Here is a 15,784-nt window from a genome sequence, read left to right as displayed (position 1 = left end):
AAAAGGGGGTGACACCGGCTGGGGGCCCAGAATGAGCGCACACGCTCCGCCACGGCGGGGACGCCACCCCCGGCACCGGCCCTGACCTTCTTGCACAGGGAGAAGCCGAGCCCCAGCGCCAGGAAGACGAAGCCCAAGATGAAGCCCCCGATGTCCCTCAGCATCTTGCTGCGGGCGGCGTCCGGCGGCATCTCTGGGGGGTCCGCAGGGCTCAGCACCCCCAAAACCTCTCACCGACACCCTCAGCCCCTCCCAGCGCCCTCCCTGTGGCCCCCGGCCCAGCCAGGGCCCCCTGAAACCTCTCCCCGATCCCTTTTTGTCCTGCCCAGGAGCCACCAAAGCCCCTCCCGTCCCTCTCAGCATCCCACAGCACTCTCCCTGCGCCCCAGGACCCCCAAAGCCTCTCGCAGTCCCTTGGCAGCCCCAGCAGGACTCAGCCAGAGCCCTCCCAGTCTGTGCCCAGCACAACCGAGCTCATGGCGAGCCCCGCTTTGCCATCGCCGATCCCCTTCCAGCCCCTCCGGGCCCACTGCGATCCCTCCCAGTCACACCCAGCAGCCCCAAACTCCCTCCCAGTGCCCACCAGGATCCCCCCCAGCCCATCCCACCCTCCCCAGCATCCCCCAAACCCCTGCCCAGCCCTTGCCCAGCCCCCAGCCCCTCTCCCAGTTCCAGCCCGGCTCTCTCCAGCTCCCTCCCAGTGCCTCCCAGCACAGCCCAGTGGCTCTGCCAGCGCCCCCAGGGGCTCCCCCGTACCCCAGTGCCGCCTCAGGGGCTGCTCCAGGCTGACGTGCTCCACCTGGCAGCTGTAGCTGAGCCCACGCGGGGGGGGGTTTCCAGCAGCACCAGCAGCTGGTAGGTCCAGTCCCCGTTGGGGACCACGTCGGTGGCCACCACGTGCTCCGAGAGCTCCTGCTGGCCCTGGAACCACCTCACCTGGATGGCAGCAGGGTAGAAATCCATCACGGAGCAGAGCAGGCGGCCGGGGCCGGGCTGGGAGCTCGAGGGGGCACCAGCGAGATGGACACACTGGGGGGCACTGGGAGAGACAGAGAGAGAGAGAGCGGAGAAACACTGGGATCAGCTTGGGGGGCACTGGGAGAGAGAGGGGACAGCTTGGGTGGGCTGGAGAGGGACTGGGAATGGACTGAGATGGGTTGGGGTGGCACTGAGAGAGATGGGAGGGAATGGGTGGCACTGAGAGAAAGGCTAGAGGTCTGAGAGTGAACTGGGAATGAAGTGAGAACAGACTGGGAATGGGCTGCGAGGGAATGGGAGGGACCCTGGTGGCGCTGGGAGGAACTGGGAATGAAGTGCGCAGCACTGAGAGGACGAATATAGCACGGGACACTCGGCGCTGAGGATCTGCCTGGCAACAGATGAGTCATCAATGCCACGCGATATGATTTGATAAAAAGCGTCAGCTCTCCGCGTCGCTGAAATGGAAGAGCGTGGGGGCACTGAGAGGGACTGGGGGGGGAACTGGGAGTTACCGGAATGTGACTGGAGGCCCCGGGGATAGGCACAAGGAGGGCTGAGGGCCCTTCGGTTTTGCTCAGGGAAGTTTTGAGCGGCTCCAGTGTCATTGGCAGGGCAGGGCCTGAGGGGACACGCTCTGCCCCGCGCTCACCTCGGCGCTCGGTGCTAAACGGGCGAACCTCCTTGTAGTTGTTACGGACAAACCATGTCCACCACAGACCGTGCGTACTCCAGTGTGGCCGGGTCGCTGTTCCAGTGTCTGGCACACCCCTCCCCATAGGGGGTGAACCCCACGTGCAGCCCCACGTCGCTGTCGAACATCACGAACTGCTCCCGGTTGTAGATGTACCTCTCCACGAACCTCACCTTCTCCGTGCCGTTAATGAAGTGAAACACGGACATTGCCAAAAACTGGAACACCCCTGTGACAGCAGGCCACAGCTCAGGGGGTGCCCCCCAGCACCCTCCAGCACCACCACCAGAGCTTCGGGAGCCACCCCGGATCCCCACTCCGCCCCCCCTGTGCCCCACGGCCGCCATGGGACCCTCCTGCGCGCGCTGTGGCTTCCTCTTTGCCGCCCTTCCCCCATTTCCCCTTCCACATCCTCTCCTTTCCCACATCCAGCCACTCCCAAATCACTTTTGAGGTCCCATTTCCCCATTTTCCCACAAATCCCACAATCCTCAGCCCCCTCGGGCTCAGTTTTGGGGTCATCCCCTCCCCTTTTCCTCCCTTCTTAACCGTCTCCCACCCCTCCCTCCCCTCCCCTCCCGCCACCCCTCAGCCCCTCCCGCTCTCCCTTTGGGGGGTCCCCTCCTCCTCCCTTCCCATTCCAGGCTCCCCCCTTCGCCCCCTTTTCCCCCTTCTCTTCCCGTCCCAGCGCCTCCGGCCCTCCCGCTCACCCGAGAGCTCCGCGCCCGCAGCCGGGGGGGCTCCCAGCACCACCAGTGCCACCAGCAGGGCCCCAGCTGCCGCCCCTCGCCCCATGGCCGGGGCCGGGCAGGGAGCAGCAGCCCCAAAGCAGCCGCGCTGCGCTGGGAGCGCCAGTCCGGAGCAGGGCGGGCTCGGCAGCGCCGCGCGCTCTCATTGGCTGCCGCCGCTTCTGGGCAGCGACCGGCCACGGGCTCTGCCCGGCAACCGATGAGGCAATCCAACGTTCAGAGCTCTCATTGGCTAAGCAGCCTCCTGCCTGCGCTGCCATTGGCTGAGGCCTTTCCGGGACGCTGCAGCCCCGGGCTGGGGGATTTTTGGGAAGCGGGAACCTTGAGGCGGTAGGCAGGTGGGGGCGGGGATGGAGAGGCGCGGGCTGTGCTGGACCAGCCAATCAGAGCCGCTCATTTCACATTTAACCCCTATTTTTGGGTTACTGAGCTCGTTCAGGATTTTCTGTTCGGATCCCTTTGTCCCGCTGTCCTGGTTTGAAAAGGAAGTGAGTTTTTTGGGATGCTGTGGTCAAACCAATCAGTGCTCAGATTTGAATATTGGTGCCTGGTGTGGCCCCTGAGGACATGGATTCACCTCTGAGCACACAGGGGGTTAAAAGCAGAGAACTCCCAGGGGAAGCTCTCTTGGTTTTGGCGGGTTCAGAGCTGCCCTGCCCGGCTGCGGGCTGGGTGCGGGAGGGGAAGCCATGCGGCCGGGTGAGGGGAGCCGGGCCTTGGACAGAGAAGGGAGGTGAAGGCCCCTGCAGGATGGAAGGGTGGAGGAGCACTGAGAGGCATCGGGCAGTGGCCACAGCGAGAGAGAGAGCCGTGTCTGTGCCTGTGGCACCTTGAAATTTACCATATTGTGCTGGCAGCACAGCCGAGAAGGAGAAGGGGTGCAGAGAGAAGGTGCCTGGCAGGGCCAGCGTGGGAGTTCTGGGCAGGCAGAGCCTGAGATTTTAACCCTTTTCTTGGATGATGGAAACCTTGAAAATACTGATCCTCCTGGATCTGAATGAGATGAGAGATAGCAATGAAATAGGAGAAAATGGACAAGTGTGATGAAAGTCCGGGCAAGTGAAAGATGTCAGAAGAAGTTGAGAAGAATCATAGGTGGGAGGAGATGATGGAGTGGCCGTTGGCTGGACTTTTCTTGTATAGCCGTGTCCCAAAAGTGAGAGACTGTGTTCATTTTTGGAACTGGGCAAAGCATCCTTAAAAGGGGAACCCCAGAGGCAGCTCTGGTCCGTGTGCAGTGGTGAGAGCACTGGGCATGGAAGGAAGATGTCACCATGGGAAATGATCTCCGGGCGGTGCCACGTGTGACATGGAAACACAAGAGGTTTCAACTGTGTTTCCTGGGGAAGCCTGTGGCACAAGAGGGACTCCTCTCTCCTTGATGAACTGAGAGTTGATTATCTGAGGAGTGGTGATGGACTGACAGTTGGTGACCTGAGGGGTGGCAACTGAATTGCGAGTCCAAGGTTTTGCCTTACTGTGATGTATTGGGAATTTGGTTGGGGGGAGGAGGAATGTTTGGAAGGCTTTCATTCTTTCTGTGGTTTTCTTTTATGTATTGTAAGTTAATAAAGTTTTTTTCTTTGTATTCCAAAGCTGGAGCTTGCTTCGCTCTGTTCCTGGTCACATCTCACAGCAGACACCAGGGAGAATGTATTTTCATGGGGGCACTGGCATTGTGCCAGCATCAAACCGTGACACCAGGGAAAATGGCTGCTTGTGCCAGTCCCATCTCCATCCCCCGTGGGAGGATCCACGCTGGATAATCCCGGGTGACCCCCAGGGTCAGAGCCCCCTGTGTTGGGAACACACCTGGCTGGGGATTCCACATCTTCCTGCCCCCCCCCGTGGACACCTCGATGAAGGCCGGGGGATCCCCGCTACTTTTCCTGTTTCTGCTCTTCTCCTCATCTCTCCCTTCTCTTCCCCCGGTTCAGTCGCTCCCCCCCACACCCTCCCCTGCTCCTCCTCCCGCCTCCTTCCCCTCTTCTCTCTCACATCCCCCGCCCCTTCCTCAATGGTTTCTTGAAGGGTCCAGTTCCATCTTTCCTTGGCTACAGCCCTGAGGGCTTTTCCAGCTGACTTCACTGCTCCACTCTCACACTGAGAGTGGGGAATCTTGGTGCTTGGTTTCCTCATTCCAGCTGCCTTTGACAGGGTTTGTTTCTGTCCTCAGCTGATTTTGGCCTCTGCGCTCAGCTCAGCCCTGAGCAGGACCAGCGCAGCTCCATGGTGGGCACTGCTCACTGGATGGCCCCAGAAGTTGTGACCAGATCTCCTTATGGCCCCAAGGTGGACATCTGGGCCTTTGGCACTGTGACCATCGGGATGGTGGAAGGAGAACCTCCTTACTTCAGGGAAACGGCGGCCATGGAAAGAGGCAAATTCTGCAGTGGCTGCAGAGGCCTGTGAGCACAGGGGGACCCTGCACTGGGAGCAGCAGCTGGAGGTTTCTGCACATGGGAAGGGAATGCCCAGAGGACTCCAGCCCCAACACAGACGAATATTCTTCAATCTCCAGCAACAATTTTCTTTGGGATTTATGTTGTTGGAACTCATCTGGCTGTGAGGATTACCTGGAAATGCGAAGCAAGTGCATCAGCTCTAATGTTGCCTTGCAAGAAAACCCCAAACCAACCCCAAATCCCAGCCCCAAGCACAACAAGATTTCTGCAGGAGCTTCTAAAAGACATTTTGCAAGTTGATCTTCCCCCTGATTCTTCTCACTGGGAAACTTGTCTAAAACCTGAAGATGATTGTTTAACATTCTCATAGTCTAACGTATTTCTTTCCTAGTCCAAGCTACTTTCTCTGTGTCACCAAGCCTGAGCTTTCAGCATCACAAACCTCCTGTGTCTTGCCTGGCAGTTTCTGGGATGGGGCATCAGGAATGCATTTACTTGAGTGTCAGTGGCACTGCAGAGATGCACTTGATGTAAGAATCCTCTGAAATAACACAGGCAGACCACACTGACTCTGGAAAATGGCCTGTAAAGCTGGTGTCCACATTTGGAGAAGCAAAATGTGCTATTTCTGATGGAGGTTCCTACTAACAAAGCCAGCCAGTGAAACTGGCTCTCAAGGCGAGATCATTTGGATGTTGCAGTGGCTGTGGCAGCCCCAGGGTTTGGGTTTTTTGGCTGGCATAGCAAAATGAGCTGTGAGCAGCATCTGTGGCAGGGAGGAAAGTGCCCCTGGAGCTGGGGCTGAGGCCCGGGGTGGATGTGAGCCCGTGTGGGTGTGAAGGGAGCTGGCAGAGCGCTGAGTTTGCTTTCCCTGCAGGCTCGCGCTCTGATCCGGCAGAACGGGAGCCCGCAGCTGCAGCAGCCCCGGCGCCTGTCGGCTCTGCTGCGGGACTGCCTCGAGTGCAGCCTGGAGCCGGACGAGGAGCGGCGCTGGGCTGCCCAGGAGCTGCTGCAGCTGAGGGCCAGGGGCTGCAGGGGAAGCAGCAGCGCCAGGGAGGGCTTTTCTTGTGGGGCCCCCTCCGACAGTCTCCAGTCTGGCTGCGTTCCACACGCAGAGCAAGCAGAATCCTCGCCTGCTGTGGCTTGGCAGGCTCCTTTGGAGCTCATCTGGGCCTGGTGCCCCACAGCGAGCAGGGACATCTTCAAGCAGCTCAGGGGGCCCAGAGCCCTGCCTGACCTGAGCTTGGATGTTTCCAGGGAGGAGGCACCTCCCACATCTCTGGGCACCTTCTGTCAGTGTTTCCCCACTCTGCTGGTTAAAAAATTCTTCCTTAGATCTAATCTGAGCCTGCTTCCCTCTCCTGAGTTTCAAAGCATTTCCCTTTGTCCTTTTGCAACAGAGCCTGTGAGGAACTTGACTCTGGAAAGTAACAGTTCATTTCTTTCCTTTTTATCCTTTGGGCAGCACCCATTTTTATCATCAGCCAAGCCTCTCTCCAGCCTGACCCCTCTGATCACTGCAGCGAAGCAACTGAGGGAGCAGCAGAGGAGATGAAGCCCTTGAGGACAGCTTTCAGTTACAGTAGTCAGGACAACTAGTTAGTTATGGTAGTTAGCACTGGTAGTCAGTTATGGTAGTTAGCAGTTGTAGTTAGTTTACAGTAGTTAGGACAGCCTGTTTGTTATGGCAGTTTTTTGAATAAAAACTCTCTTAACCCTCAACTGCTGTGGTGGTTTGACCAGGAAGACGTGGGAATTCTGGGAGGCTGTGGTCAAACCAATGGATACTCGGAGTTTGATATTGGCACCTGGTGTAGCCAGTGGGGTTTGGACACACCTCTGAGAATACACAGGGGTTTAAAAGCAGAGCTTCGGCCCTGAGAGGCCTCTTGGGACTTCAAGGGACGGAGGTCAGACCTCCCTCCCCTGTCCAGTCGCTGCTGCTGGGCGGGGGAGGGGCAGCCATTCGGTAGGCTTGGGCCTGGACAGAGATGGGGGGTGAGAAGGCCCTCGAGGATGGAAGGGTGGAAGAGCCCCAAGAGTCAGCCCTCGGGCAGCCATTCCCCCCCCAGGAGGGAGAGAGAGGAGAGCCAGCGTCTGAATGTGATAGCAGCCGGCCAAGGGGAGAAGGTGGGGGAAAGAGTGCCCGGCCGGAGCGACAGCGTGTGTGGGAGTGCCGGAGTGCTCCGGGACAGACAGAGACTGAAAGTTTTAACCCCTTTCTTACATGATTGGGGCCTTGCAAAAATGCTGATCCTCCTCAGAACTGAATAATAAGGGAGATAGGAGATGAGACAAGGACCTGGCCCGAAGGATGTGGAGATGACTGAGTGGGGAGAGATGATTGGATTGGCCTTTTGGCTGGACTTTTCTTGTGTAGCCATAGACTCAGTTTTATTCCTGTGACACAGAGACTGCACTTAGGGGGAGGCAGTGCCTCAGAACCAGGAGGGTTCATCGTGGGGACCCCTCGGCCCCAGGGGGTTGGAAAAATATGGGGGGGACAGATGTCCCAAAGCAGAGACTGTGCCTTTTTGGAGTGAGACAAGGCATCCTTAAAAGACAGCCCTAGAAGCAGCTCTGGTCCATGCACAGTGGTGAGAGCACTGGGCATGGAGGGAAGATGTCACAAGCGGCAAAGGACTTTCCGGGCGGTGCCGAAGTGACATGGAAGCACACGAGGTTTCAGCGTGTTCCCACGGAAAGACTATGGAACAAGAAGGACTCCTCTCCTCTTCATGAACTGAAGTTTGAGCATCCTAAAGGGTGCTGCCAGGCTGGGCAGATGGTAATTTGGGAGAATGTATCGGACTGGGAAATTCTGGTGGTGGGGAGGAGAAAAGTGTTTTTGTAAGGTTTTCCATTTTTTTTTTCTTATAGTTTTTTTTCTCCTGTAGTTTAGGTAATAAAGTTTTCTTTATGTTTTAAGCTGGAGCCTGTCTTGCTTATTCCTGGTCACATCTCACAGCAGACACCAGGGTGAGGGCATTTTCATGGGGGCACTGGCTCTGTGCCAGGCCTAAACCATGACACTCCATTTCCCTTCAAGGACAGGAACATCTTTTCCTGGATGGGAGCTGGAATTGCAGACTTTTGGAATGTGTGCAGGGCACTACGGACTGGGATCAAACATGGACTGGGATCAAATATGGACTGGGATCAAATATGGACTAGGATCAAACAGGGACTGGGATCAAATAGGGACTGGGATCAAATATGGACTGGGATCAAATATGGACTGGGATCAATTATTGATTGGAATCCTACAGTGTTAGATAAACTGGACTGAGCTTATATAGACTGAGATCAAATACGGGCTGGGATCAAATATGAATTGGGATAAAAAATGGACTGGGATCAAATATGGACTAAAATCAACTATGGACTGGGATAAACTGGACTGGGATCAAATCAGGACTGGGATCAACTTTGGACTGGGATCAAATATGGCCTGGATCAAATATGACAGATTTTATGGACTGGGATCAAATGTGGACTAGGATAAGCTATGGACAGGGATCAAATATGGACTGGGATCAAATATGGATTGGGATCAAATGGACTGGGTTCCTACAGACTGGGATAAACTGGACTGAGATTATATAGATGTCGTGGTTTGAGAGGAAGTTAGTTTTCTGGGATATGAAGTGGTCAGGCCAGTAGGTGCTCACATTTGAATACTGGCACCTGGTTTGGCCGCTGGGGACATTGGATACGCCTCTGAGAACTCAGGGGTTAAAAAGCAGAGCACTCCCGGGGGAAGCTCTCTTGGGTTGCAGCGAGGGATGCAGGTCGGGCCTCCCCTGCCCAGCTCCTGGCTGGTTTGGGGCTGGGTGAGGTAGGCCTGGCCCGAGGATGGAAGGGTGGAAGAGCCCCGAGAGGCATCGGCAGCCACACCTCCCCCCCAGGAGACAGAGAGAGACAGAGCGCCTGTGCCACCGTGAAATTTGATATCCTGTGCTGGCAGCACAGCCCGGCTGGCGGAGAAGGGCGGGGGGATGCAGCGAGAAGGGGTCCGGCAGCTGTGGGAGCTTTGGGTGGGCAGAGCCCGAGCTTTTAACCCTTTTTCGGACAAGGAAAACTTTGCAGAACATTAACCTTTCCTAGAAGAGAGATAAGAGATGAAATGGAAGAAGGAAATGTGCAAGTGTGAAGGTCTGGGCAAGTGAAAGATGTCAGGAGAGTAGAGAAGAATCTTAGGTGGGAAGAGATGATGGAGTGGCCTTAGCTGGACTTTTCCTGTATGGCCATGGACAGAACCATGTTTCCTGTGACACAGAGACTGCATCCAGGGGGAGGCAATGGCTCAGAGCCAAGAGGGTTCAGTGTTGGTACCCCTCGGCCCCAGGGGGTGAAATTTGGGGGGCACAGGTGTCCCAAAGGTGAGACTGTGCCCTTTTTGGAACGGGACAAAGCATCCTTAAAAGGACAAGCCTAGAAGCAGCTCTGGTCCATGTGCAGTGGTGAGAGCACTGGACATGGAAGGAAGAGGTCACGATGGCAGATGTTCTCCAGGCGGTGCCACGAGTGACATGGAAACACACGAGGTTTCAGCGGTGTTTCCTGGGGAAGCCTATGGCACAAGAAGGACTCCTCTCCCCTTGATGAACTGAGAATTGATTACCTAAAGGGTGGTGATGGACCGAGAGTTGGTGATTTGGGGGACAGATGTATTGGAAATTTGGGGGGAGGGGGAGGAAATGTTTTTGGAAAGTTTTCATTTTCCCTGTGTGTTTCTTGTTACTTAGAGTTGTAGTTTAGTTAATAAAGGTTTCTTTTCTTTATTTCTAAGTGGGGGCCTGCTTTGCTTATTGCTGGTCACATCTCACAGCAGACACCAGGGAGCATATATTTTCATGGGGACACTGGCATTGTGCCAGCATCAAACCATGACACCTACGCTGCCAGCTGGCCTTTTTCCACCTCTCCAGCCATCCCCACAGAGCATTGGCTACCATCCATGAATCAGTGTAGAGGTAGAGCTTTGGCCATTTCTCTCCCTTAGCAATGTCCAGGGCCAGCTGAACAGCTTTGAGTTCTGTAAGTTGACTTGATCCACCTTCTCCTTCAGCAGCCTCTGCCACCTGTCGTGTGGGGCTCCATACAGCTGCTTTCCACTTCTGATCCATCCCTACGATGCGACAGGAACCGTCAGTGAAAAGAGCGTAGCGCGTTTCCTCTGGGGGCAGTTGGTTATAGGGAGGAGCCTCTTCAGCATGTCACTGGTTCTTGTTCCTCTTCATCAGTAAGACCAAAGTTCTCACCTTCTGGCCAGTTTGTAATTATCTCCAAAATCCCAGGGCGATTCAGGTTTCCAATACGGGCGCACTGTGGGATAAGAGCAATCCGTTTACTCCATGTAGCGTCAGTGGTGTGGTGGGGGGTGGGAACCTTTCCTTTGAACATCCACCCCAGCACCGGTAGTCGGGGTGCCAGGAGGAGTTGTGCTTCCGTGCCAATCACCTCTGAGGCAGCCTGGACTCCTTCACAGGCAGCCAAGATTTCCTTCTCTGTGGGAGTGTAGTTGGCTTCTCACCCTCTGTAGCTTCGACTCCAAAATCCCAGTGGTCGGCCTCGAGTCTCCCCAGGCACCTTCTGCCAAAGGCTCCAGGACAAGCCATGGTTCCTGGCTGCAGAGTAGAGCACGTTCTTCACCTCTGGTCCTGTCCTGACTGGGCCAAGGGCAACTGCATGAGCAATCTCCTGCTTGATCTGGGCAAAGGCTTGTTGCTGCTCAGGGCCCCAGTGGAACTCGTTCTTCTTGCAGGTGACCAGGTAAAGAGGGCTCACAATCTGACTGTACTCAGGAATGTGCATTCTCCAAAAGCCTATGGCACCTAGGAAAGCTTGTGTTTCTTTCTTATTGGTGGGTGGAGACATTGCTGTGATCTTGTTGATTACTTCTGTAGGAATCTGATGCCGTCCATTAATAAGGCCTCCGATCAGCCTTATCATGAAGCAGAGCCTTGGTGCTCAGGATCTCAGTCCCTGAGGAGGGACCGGGTGCCCGAAGCCAGCTCAGACCAATGCCGGGGGCTGCCTTTCTAGCAAGCCTGGTGATATTCAGCTCTATAGTGATTAGCAGCTCTTAGGACCTCAGCTCTTTGCTTGCTGGGTAGTGGAGCCCCAGGCTTGAGGCAGCAGCACACGGAGAGAGGAGAAGGAGAAGGCAGAAGCTGTTCCACAGAGAAGGCTTTATTTGGGGGTCCGCGAAGGGTCTCAGCTCTTCTTCTTCTGAGCTAGTAGGGTACAGCATGCTACTTTTATAGGCTTGGCAAGTATCCAAACTTGACCAATGGCAAGGGATTAGGGGGACCATAAAATGACCGATAGGTAAAGGCTACCATGGCATTGCCTTACATGGTTATAGAGACAGTTTATAGGGCAGATGTCCATGGAGTCAGGAAGCTTCCTTGCTGCTGTGTCAGCATTCCTTTTGTTAGATTCTCCATGGTGCTTTTGCTAAATGTATGGGGTTTACTACAGTCCATCTTGCCACTTCACTGTCAGGAACTGAATCTCACGAGCTGGTCCCTTTACCTTGACTTTTTAATGGCAAAACCAGCTCCCAGGAGGATTTGGATGATTTCCTTCCCTTTCTCAAACACTTCCGCAGCTGTGTTCCCCTCACACAATGATGTCATCAATATACTGCAGATGTTCTGGAGCCTCATTCCTTTCTAGTGCAGCCTGGATCAGTCCATGGCAGATGGTGGGGCTGTGCTTCCACCCCTGGGGCAGTCGGTTCCAGGTGTACTGCACTCCCCTCCAGGTGAAGGCAAACTGAGGCCTGCATTCTGCTGCCAGAGGAATGGAGAAAAATGCATTGGCAGTGTCTGTAGCGGCAAAGCACTTTGCTGCCTTGGACTCCAGCTCGTACTGGAGCTCTAATTTGTCTGGCACGGCAGCGCTCAGTGGTGGAGTCACTTCATTCAATGCACGATAGTCCACAGTCAATCTCCATTCTCCTTCAGATTTTCGCACAGGCCAAATGGGACTGTTGAAGGGTGAATGGGGCTTGCTGACCACCCCTTGGCTCTCCAGCTCTTGGATCATCTTTTGGATGGGGATCGCAGCATCTCAAGTGGTTCTATACTGCCGTCAATGCACTATGGAAGCGGAAATTGGCACCTGTTGCTCTTCTCCCTTCAGAAGTCCTACTGCAGATGGGTTTTCTGACAGTCCAGGCAAGCTGTTCAACTGCTTGACACCCTCTGTCTCTACAGCAGCTATTCCAAATGCCCATCTGAGTCCCTTTGGGTCTTTGAAATAGCCAGATCCGTGGAAGTCTATACCTAAAATGCATGGGGCCTCTGGGCCAGTCACAATAGGGTGTTTCTTCCACTCATTTCCAGTCAGGCTCACCTCAGCTTCCACCAAAGTAAAATCCTGTGATCCCCCTGTCACACCAGCAATAGAAACAGACCCCGTCCCCACATGTAATCCTTCCGTAAGCCACGAAGGTCCTTCAGGGAAAAGGACTCAATATTTGCATCTGATCTTGCACCTGCTGCTTTGACTCCTGATTTTATGTCAGGAGGCATTGAGGTTCCTTCTCCTTCATCATCATCATCCTCATCATCCACTGGTCAATTGGTCTTGTCCGTGCATTTCCCACTTCTAGTACTGGCAGCAACAGCCATTGGTTGAGGCTTATTTTCTGGTTTAGCTGCTGGCTTAGGCTCACTATCTGGTTTGGCTGCTGGCTTCGAGCCTGGGCTGTTGGCTGCAGCCTGAGTCACCGGGACAGTTGCTGATTTATCTCCCTGCCCCCTGCCTCTGTCTGCTGCCCGACAGGATCTAGCAGTGAGCAATGAGCACAAGCCAGGGCCCAGCTCACTGCAATGACCTTCCTCTCCTTAGGCTCATCCTGGTACTTCTCTTTCAGATATTTCCCCACCTCAGCTGGGTTCTGAATTTGCTCATGGAGAAAATCCCAGACTACAGGGTCAGAGAATTCCTTCAGGATTTGGCCCATATCCTCCCATTTTCCACACCACTTAGGATTTTCCACACCAGGGTTTTCTCCTGAGTCAGGGGTCTCATCAGCCCCTCTAGAAATCTCAGCCCTCATCCTAGAGAAGCAGCAGGCTGTATAGAGGAAGGTTACCAGATTGAATACCAGAAAGATGGTTTCTTTAACATTCAGGGGAAACTGAACATCCTTCAATAGTGATGCACCAGATTCATAGGAGAAGAAGGAAAGCAAAGGCTGAAATGCCTGATCCCCTGCTGCTCCTCCTCTAACAAACTGGATGCATAACCATAGCCATGAACCATTCATACCTGGAGCAGACCCCAGCATGTTTATAAACTTTTTACACATCATTACCACCAAGCCCAGCAGGACAGCTATTCTGGTCACTGCCCCTCTGCTATAAAAACTACATATTAGGGACAATACTAAAGCTATTTCTGGGTAAGAAAATAAACCTAGGGACCACAGAGGTATTAAAATCTCAAAAAACCTTAGGGACCAGAAATGCATGCAAGCCTTCACCCCAACAGACATTATGAATTCAAAAAGCATGGGTATTAACTGCTTTACACAAACACAGAGTAATGGCAACCAAAATGCACTCAAAACAGGGTTTTTCCACTCTCTCTCGAGCCCCACGTGTTGGGTGCCAAATTTTGTCCTGGTTTAGGGTAAATTTGGTAGAGAATCTCCAAAGGGGGCCCCTCCAGAAAGCAAACCCACACGGCCCCTCCCCCCAACCGGTTTGGGAAGGATTCCTCAGAGAGAAGAGGAAAGAACCTGTTTATTTAACAGGCACAGCACCCCCAGCACACAGAATGAACAATACCGGATGACACCGCTCTGAAAAAGGTGACAAATTCAGAAAGTCTCTCTCGGGGGTGGTCGCTCTGTTCTCAGTCCCTCCGGCGCTGGGGCAGCTGCTGCAGCCACAAGGTGCAAACTCTCGGTGTTCCCAGGTCCCAGTCTGGAGCAGGTTTGAGAAGGTTGAAAAAAGGAAAGGAGAAACAGTCCAGAAAGGAATTTGGACTGTTTAGCTAAAATAGCTAATGAGCAGGAGCAAAAGCAAGCAGAAGTGAAGCAGAAGTAAGAGCCAGAGAGAGAGAGAGAGCAAAGCAAAAAGGCGAAAGCAGAACTATGCACTGCCCCGACTCAGTGTCCTTGATAAGAAAAACCCAAACAAAACTTTCACACTACAGAGACAGTCTTAAAGGCACAGAACATATGAATGGGGATACAAGCATCGTAACGTCACCCTAGGACACACGGGTGTCCTGAACAGTGTCATCCCATTGTTATCCTTTTGATACTAATTCTGTTTGGTTTTATTTTATCAGCAGTCCTATTCATTATTAATTGGAGCATGAAACTGCTGACAAGATTGACGTCTATAGTTAATGCACACAACTTGGCTGATGTCCTCTACACTCTGGACATCCCCATGACATTTGACACAAGGCAATTATGAATGAAGCCCATGTGTTTTGGAAAGATCCTTGATTTCCATTTATGATTTTGTGGAAATTACGTTCAATTTTTAGTGAATTGTTTTAGAAAATAATTTTTTAAAGTTAATGCTTGTATTAATGTGTTGATTGCTTTTGCTTTTGATTATTTGTGACTGGTTTTAACCATTTAAATATTGTTTTAAAAGTAATATAGTTTTAATTAATCAACCATTTGTGAAAATTGTTATGATAATCAATATTATGTTTGTTTATTGTTTCCCTTTCCCCCTCCTTCTCCTATCCTTTCTTTTCCTTCTATCACTCTCTTTTTCCTCTCTCTGTTGTCCCTATTTTTCCAGATTATACTACCAATGTATGGCGAGTTCTGCAGACTCATCAATGATGCTCCAGAGTTCTGCTGATGAAGATCCCTCAAGACAATTGTGAGTCATGGGGTCGTGTGAGAGTCTGTCCGAATTTTCCCTCATCTGCCTCAATTCTCATTGGGGGACCACTGAAGAGAAGACCCCTCATGTCTGAAATCTCTGGATCCAAGGAGAAAGTCATGTGCCTGAGACCTGAGAGCGTAGCTAAGCCATTGTTCTCACAGGTGGTGTTTGCGTGTGCTGCTGAGCCCAATGAGAAGAAGAAGGGGCACCAGTGCCCTTTGTGCAACAACAGCCTTGGGAGCTGTCCCACCTCTCGGCCTGGCTGGACTTCTCCTGAGTTTCAGGTGGTCCCCCCACAGAAGACCCTCACCTGTTTTACAACCACCGGGACAGACAGACTGAGATGGAAGGAGCCTCTCCATCAAGGACTGAGACATGGAACCCCATGTGAAAAGGCCCCTCTGCTCCTTCCAAGGACTGGGACTGAAACCCCCAGCCCGGGGCAGGTGTGTGGGGGAGGCAAGCTGACCAAAGCGAGATGTTTGCCTGCAGGTTGTGACCGCTGCACCAAGAAGACAATGGCTCTCGCTTACTGCTGAGAGCATGGACTACCTGTTACATCTATTCCTTATTGTATCTGTTTCCCCATCCTCGCAATTTCCAATAGAGTTATCATAATAAAAACCTCTGAGTTAGCGAGAGACTTCGAGATCTCCCCGATGTAACAGGCGGGTCCTCGACTGGACTGGATCAAAGGACTTTGTCTCTACATTGGTAGCTCTATTCCCTCTCTCTTTCTCTCTCTCTCTTTTGTCTCTCTCTTCCTCTATCTTTTTCTCTCCCTTAATCCCTCTATCACGTTTTGCTGTGCTCATTCAATAAAGGTGCATTTGTTTTGATTATCATTGCAAACCCCCTTGGTACTGGGTCGGTTCTTTTTGCACCCTGAGATCAAATCCATGAACCATCACGAAATCCGTCCATGAGGACGGATCATGACACCCCCCGAGGACCCCTCCCCAAATTCCCCCCAAAGCCCCCCCAGACCCCGTTAAAACCCCCTCAAGTTCCCCCAGACCAAATCCCCCCCAAACCTCCTCAAGACCCCTCCCCAAATTCCCCTCACGACCCCTCCAGGACCCC

The 15,784-nt window shown here is 53.4% G+C and overlaps 1 pseudogene; it reads right to left on the bottom strand.

Moving 5' to 3' along the window:
* Nucleotides 1-86: 86 nt before the first annotated feature.
* Nucleotides 87-2,574, bottom strand: LOC135441723 (class II histocompatibility antigen, B-L beta chain-like; annotated as a pseudogene).
* Between the last annotated feature and the right edge of the window lie 13,210 nt (nt 2,575-15,784).

Source organism: Zonotrichia leucophrys, unplaced genomic scaffold, assembly GCF_028769735.1.
Source record: "Zonotrichia leucophrys gambelii isolate GWCS_2022_RI unplaced genomic scaffold, RI_Zleu_2.0 Scaffold_452_41126, whole genome shotgun sequence".
In the NCBI taxonomy this organism is placed as follows: Eukaryota; Metazoa; Chordata; class Aves; order Passeriformes; family Passerellidae; genus Zonotrichia; species Zonotrichia leucophrys.
Note: the sequence above shows the minus strand (reverse complement) of the source record. Positions and strands in the feature narration are given on the sequence as shown.